Below are 7,794 nucleotides of genomic sequence, written 5' to 3' on the forward strand. Positions count from 1 at the left end.
TCATATTTCATATGTGTGAAACCACCGTTTAAAGTAAGTGTGAAAAAATATAATTGGCAAAATTTCTTATTTATTCCTTTATATTTGGGTACATATTTCTCATAAACATCTCATCCACATAGTAAATCACGGTAATGCGAGTATATATGATCCAGCAAAAATATTTCCCTTTTCTTTTTCTTATTGAAATATTTAAATAAATTCCTAAAATTGTGAAACTGATTTTAACTTAATAATATTTACTAGAAATCCTTAAAAAAAACAATAAGATGGAAGGGTTAAAATTGTGCGTCTTTGTCACATCAGTGGCATATGGTTCTTGCGACATATGAGATGGGAGAGCAAAAACTAAGAAGGTCATTTGTTCGATATTTAATTTGTAAAGTTGTGTTTCTTTTTTCTTTAATTTGGTATCAATCTTGAAAATATAGAACAACAGATAGTGTTACAGCTAATTAATAGAGAAAAGATAAAATTACTCGATGAGTAAAGTTTGATTTTCTTAATTAGAAAAATTTAAAAATAATTATTTGGGCATTTTTTATTTTTTTATAATGCCTGCGAGAAGCGCGGACAAAAAATTTGTTCAGTTAGAAAAGAAGGATCTGTTGATATTTCCTTCCTGTTACTTAGAAAACAGTACTCTTTTCACAAAATTAGTGCATAATTTAATAGATGCTTTTGGTTGAAAAGGATGGTTTTCAAAGGAGTTTCATACATAGGACAAAGTTCATGATGCTCCCTCTCTCACTTATCTTCTCTAATGTAAATTTTATCATTTATGAATAAATCTTGACGTGGTGTAAAGTCAGGAAGGTCACTTATGCTTTGTTTTTTCCTATGTTCATTAGTCTCTGGAGATCGAGAATTGATTCATGCGGGTGATCTTCGTGAGACTTGTGTGTGGTTTGGCTGTAATGTTTAGTTAGAATTATCTCATCGCATCACCCTATTGAAATGCTAATTTGATTGAAAGATTGTAAATATTTATATTGAATTTATTTTTCTGTGATTGATACGGTTCTAATTAAATGCCGTCATTCTGTTTTAATTATTAATATTTTGAGTATGAAATTTTTTATTGCAGCGATTCTGTTTTTGCACTTTTGGTTACTTCCCATTTTGTTTTCTTTTAATCATAACTTTTTGAAAAGGAAGTACAAGATATTGCTCATACCATCAACAATGTGGAACTTTTATTTTAAGAGAGAGTGTTATTACTCAGAGTAACCTGTTACATCTATAATTTGTAAGAGAATATTTTCTACGACCGCGCGAAGCGCGGACAAGTACATTAGTGATAAAAAAGCCAGGCATTTAACTGACTTTCAACGTGAAGCAGTACATATAGATTTATAAAATAAAGTACTCCTTTTTTAATTTTATATGTCACTCTTTTAAAAGTTTCAAAGACTCGACAATTTCTACTGTACTTTGTTAAACACTAATTTTTTTTATAAAATCTCAAGCCATCGCCCCATTTTGTAGAACTTGAACACAGAAAAATAAGTTCTAAACTTTGTATTACTTTCAAATACCCAAACATCTACTTTGTACCACTGGGCTATGTTAAACACCTTCGGTTGCATCTTAAATTTTTGAAGTGAGTGGATCATACAAAATAGAGGGGAGTAACATCGCATTGGGTTGCTTCTATCCTCGCCATGTACTGATCCCACATTATTCTCCTACTCATGACTTTAGCTTTATTCGTTGTCGATTTATTATTTATTTAGTCCCTCAAATTCAATTCGCCACCAAAACTAAGGTGGCATACATTTTTGCTAACAATTTCTTTCATGAGATGTTATAATGATGCCAACGAGATACAACACACTATGTTATAATCATGTGGCTTTAAAAAAAAGTCTTCTCATTTTTTTTAAGTCGATATATTTTTCTAATTCCACGTGGTAAAAAAAAAAAAATCTGGTAGGTCGGTTCTGGTTCATTTTAAAAAATATCTCCTTGACTTTAAAAAAAAACAAGTCTACCCATATTTTTAAAACGAACCAGACCCAACCCACCAGAAAGAATTATCATGTGGTTTTAGAAAAATATGTCTACTCAAAAAAACAAAAGGGTAGATTTTTTTTTAAAGCCACATGGTATTTTTTTTAATTAAAAAATAAATTAAATGATTTAAAAAAAAATTCCGTTAGCAAAATGGGTATATTTGCACCATTTTGTAACAGCAGGGGTGTATTTACACCACTTTTATAACGGGGGATATATCTGCTCTAAATCGCAAAGTTGAGGGTTATATTTGCACCTTTGTCCTTTGGTTAATATATAAACCTTAGCATGCCTTATGCTTTTGGCCCATTTTTATTTTTGTGTTCCTCTCTTTAGGCGCTCCTTTGTTAATTAATTATTTTGTTCACACTTAGAATGGGTAGTTAGATCTACTGTGATTTTCTTCTTTTAAAGCTATATTTATTTAGATGTTGGAAACATTAACGTTCTATTCATTTTTTTTTTAAAATAAAACAACTAGCACCGGGCATAGTTGTGAGTTTTATAAATCTAAAGTTCTGTACAGAAATTGTAAAGAAATCAAAAAAACCAACAAGCAAGAAAGATTACAAGGTCAAAAGTGCCTAAAAATCAAGGGGAAAACAGCTTAAGTAGCTATATCTAGCCTAATGTATGCATGACCATTCCAAGCCTTGGCTTGATTCCATTTCAGTCACATCAAGCTCTCACCAGGTGCTATGTCATCAAATGCCAAAAGAAGTATCCTTCCAACTTGCAACTGTGCAAAATCAGGCCTTTTATGCTAGCCAAAGTTGTATATAATCTGAGTCTCCTAAGCTTTGATATGAAATATTTGAGTAGGACAGTTTATCTGTATTTATCCTGTCACGACCCAACACGATGAGCCATGACTAGTGCCCGAGCTGGACACTCGTATACGAACCTGTTAGATATAATCAGACTGAAACTAAGGACAGTATGGAAACTTGTAAAAGCAAACTATAGACTCATAACGCCATATATCATAATGAACCGGTCTCCTGAGGAGTCACAGCTAACCAAAACATAACATCATATGCAAGCCGACAAGGCTGCCACTATATACGGAAATACCAAAACGAACCATATCGACGTAGCTGACCAAAACCCACACATGTCTACAGACCTCTAAGAGTATAATAGTGAAATATGACGGTACAGGGCCCCGTCGTACCCCTGGATATGCATAAGTCTATATCAAAGGATCTGTACCAAACAGTTGAGCAGAAGTCCTAGGCTGGAGGATCATGAAACTGAGTATCTGTACCTGCGGGCATGAAACGCATCCCCCGAAGAAAGGGGGTCAGTACGAGAGATGTACTGAGTATATAAAGCATGAAATATCATAAAGAAGATCAAGACTGAATAAAAGATAACAGAAGGCAAGTATGATAATTAAAGATACCAATGCACCTGTGCCTTACGAGATGAGAATCATGCATATCTATATCATATACCATACCCGGCCCATTATGGGTGTTACACCTCGAAAAATCTTACGTTGATGCACAAATGAATAGACTAGTAAAGAGTACGAGCATACGGTATTTCCATAAGTAAGAAATGGCATTCGATGACTCTAGATAAGATTTCAAAGATGTTTGAGATGGGGGAAGAAAGTTGGCCAAGATAAGGCAAGGCATACGATAGGTATCGGAAAGGAAATACGAGTAACGAGTTAACGAGGCTTCAATGATGTCTTGGAGAAGAGTGATAACGTCCCTTAGATTGGTATTGAGGTGTTGAGCAAGTGCTAAGAAGGTTCCATAAGTATTGGAGATCAAACGAGTCGATGAATCGAACTTCGGAACCACTGGGGATTATACGGCCAAACATACTAGCCGTATAAATTATATGGTCCGTATGTTTGGGACCGTGTAATCAGCCCAGAATGGCATAAGTTTCTGGACCAAATATACGGCCAAACATACGGCCCGTACAAATTATACGGACCGTATGTTGGTCCGTATATACGGTCGGGACTGAAAATGGATCTTTAAATAAGGGACTAAGTCTTATTTCATTTCACTTCTATATCCCACCCCTTCTCTCTAAAACATCTCTCTACATTTATTCCACAAGAATTCAAGGATTATTAGTGATCAACAACATAAATTAAGTGCATCAAGTGTAAGGAAACCCATTAAAGATTATTCAAGTCAAGAAATCTCATTGGAGATGAACTAGGGTTTTTGCTCAAGTGGAGTATTACCAACCAAGGCTTGTTCCTACAATATCTAAGGTAAGATTTATGGTATTTCTATGTTGTTTAAGGTAAATGGGTCATGAATGTGGAATAATGCCATTTTGAGTAATAGCTTGAATTGAGTCATGATTCTTGATGTGTTGTGATGTAAATATGTTATAAATGATGTTGAGAACATGGGATAGGCAATGTATGTGAATGGACGTAGTCGTGTGTTATGACCATGGATATTGGTGATTGAAGGTAAATTAAGAAATGTGGATAATGTGGATGAATAATGACTATTGTTATAGTATTGTGAATGTATTATTGACGTTTGGGAGTTGATATGCACTATGAGGGGATGTCGTATAAATAAAGGAGATGTTGGCCGATTTTCTCTAGCTTTCGTCATGTATACTAGCTATCGATTTCTAATGATAGTATGATTTTAATGAAGGTAGAAACACGAGCGTTGGAGGAGAACGTGCAAGTGTAGAATAGTTGAACGGAAAGGTCTGTAAGGCTAACCCTTCTTTCATAAGGCATGGTTCTTTGGCCAAACGTCCAAATCTTCTATAAGACTATGATATCCTTCAAATGATTTGATCTTCCGAGCTAGTAAGTTTCACGACCCAACCAGAGGGCCATGGCAGGTACCCAGTATTATCTACCGAGCACCCTATAGCACTTTATCCATCGTTCAACCTGTACTGACACGACTCAACCAGATGAACACTTATCATACTTGCGTTTAGCATATTAAGGACTTTTGTAGTACAATACAAAACGCTGTACAAATTGTCACATATGATATCACACACAAGCCGGTCAGGCTATCGTAATGTAGGAAATTGCCAAAACGTAATCCACACTAACATAACTGAACGATGACCACCCATGACCCACATACATGTCTGCAGGCCTCTAAGAGTAACAACAGTGTCATATGGTGGGACAGGGCCCCACCGTACCCTAATTAGACACATATATATACAGCAAAAGGATCTGTACCAAAAGTATATGCTCCGGAACAAGGGAGCACTTCAAAGTAGCAGAATGGATGTCCTAAGCCGACGGGTCACCGCAACGAGCGTCTGTACCTGCGGGCATGAAACGCAGCCCCCGAAGAGCGGGGGTCAGTACGGGATATGTACTGAGTATGTAAAGCATGAAACACAGTAAACAGAGTCATAATCGGAACAAGAAATATAGAAAGCAAGTGCACTATCCAGAATGTCAAAATGCTTGCCTTTTGAAACACAAATCATGCATGTCAATGGGATATGTCCTATCCGGCCCATTATGGGACTCGGTGGACCAAACATGGTCGCCACCCCGTCATTGGCGCCATAACACATCATACTCCAGAATAGGGAATAACTCCGTAACACACCATACTCCAGAACACATCATACTCCTGAACACATCATACTCCAAAACACATCATACTCCAAAGTGTATATACATATAACGTGTCCCGGCCCTCTTTTGAGGGACTCAGTGAACAATACACTGAAACTGTGCACGATAAGATATCCTGGCCCGGGCTCAGTGAAAGACATATTGAGGCATGCACGAGCGGAGTAGTGAGAAACTATATGCAAATAAATCAATTTTTAAGACTCGATAGGTAGGTACACTAATCGACACTTGAAGATCATAAACACGTTCGAGCCAATCTGAGTTAGCATAAGAAAGTTATGGACATTATGCTTTACAGAAACCTCTACGAACGTTTCAAAGCAATCCGAGACCGCCTATGAAAGCTAGGGACATTAATCCTTATAGAACTCTTTTAAGAACAGGAACTCTTTATGCTTTACTCGTTATTCAATCATACAATAGGCTCGACTATACCAAGTATGCTCGTGTCAAGAAGTGAATAGGAATCGTAAACAAGCTCAGAATTAAAGAATTGAGTTACCCCAAGGTGCACGTCATACCTTATTTAGCTCTAGTACATGACAAAAGAAAGAAAAGGTAAGCCTTACATACCTTGCTCGCTTCTTAAGCTAATCCGAACATAAGTCTCGGCTTTCGCAAGATCTACAACAACGTTAGTGGATACGAAACATTAGCTATAGATACTTAAGAGGCCAATCCTAAACTAACACTTTATTTACAGAAATTTCGGCAACATTTCCCCTATAAATTCAACCAACCCCGAGGATTCAACTCGGCTAAATCATCAACAACAACACCAACAACCACATTAACAACTTCAACGATTAATTCAAACCGCATTCTAACATTGGTAACCATTTCTACACAATTCGACGGCATTTCATTTATGTTCAAATTACCCACAACAACACAATCCGCAATCTTCCAAATTCATGAACTACACCACAATCTACACATTAGCAACTTCATTCTCATAATTGCAAGAAACCATATTAAAATCACATTAATTCCTACAACAACCCACAAACAATTTGCAACGCCAACTTGAACCATTAAGCCTCCATTTGCATCATAGAATCCACAACCACAACAACTAAAATGCTAAGTAAAATTAATTCATCCCTTCTACACAACACAAACACCTACACGGCTACAACTCAACACACATAATTTCATGAATTTCATCCATTTCCACACACTACAACATGCACAAATCATCCATGACACACGAAAGAGAAGATTAAACCATACCTTTTTCCACTTATCTTCTTACTTGGCTAGAATTGTAAATTGCACAAATGAATGATTTGATTGCTTCAACAACTACTTCACGTTAATAAGAGCCCTCCAATTGGTTGAAATGCTAGACGAAAATTATTTTTCTTGATCAATTTTTGTGACCTCAAATTCGGCTAGCCATGGCCGAATATGGTTCTTTTTTTTTTTCTTGAAGTTTCTCCAAGCTTCTTGATTTAAAAAGATGAATATATCATATCTTGTCATCAACTGTCTATATATATATACATGGCTTCTACCAATACCAAGTGGACACATGCCCCCACTCATGGCTTGAGTTAATTGGCCAAGCCATGGGTGGGACCCACATGGACATAGGTGGCCTTATTAAGAACCCTCTTTGAATTTTTCCCTTTTTACCCCTAGACTTTCTCAATATTTCCATTCCACTAATAAACAACTTGTGACTTTTGTGACTCATGAATTAATAAATTCCTAATTCCAACTTTGTCCTTACCATTCCACACCAATAATATTTATAAGCAACTTGTGCATTAAGACAAAACCGGAAAATAGCCTTGCCCTTAACTTATTGCGATTATCTTGAAATATCTGAATGTACAAAAATACGGGATATAACAGTAAGCTCACAATTCTTATATATGTTACGATTGTACTAAGTTCCTCACATGCCGAGTGAGCTTATAAAGATAGATGTAATGAATGACGCTAATAGTGAAAATGACATTGACGACGACTATAATGGTAATAGCGATAACGATGACGATGATGATAGTGATGATAATAGTAAAGATGCTTATGAGCTTATATGTATGTGTGCCTAAGTATGGCTACTATGAACCCCGAGCCTATATGGCCGGGTAGTATATGTATAGATGTATATGTATGTATGTTTACGTAACGCGCGCACACCACTGCAGTTGGGTACG

This window comes from Lycium barbarum, chromosome 2 (genome assembly GCF_019175385.1).
Source record: "Lycium barbarum isolate Lr01 chromosome 2, ASM1917538v2, whole genome shotgun sequence".
Lineage (NCBI taxonomy): Eukaryota > Viridiplantae > Streptophyta > Magnoliopsida > Solanales > Solanaceae > Lycium > Lycium barbarum.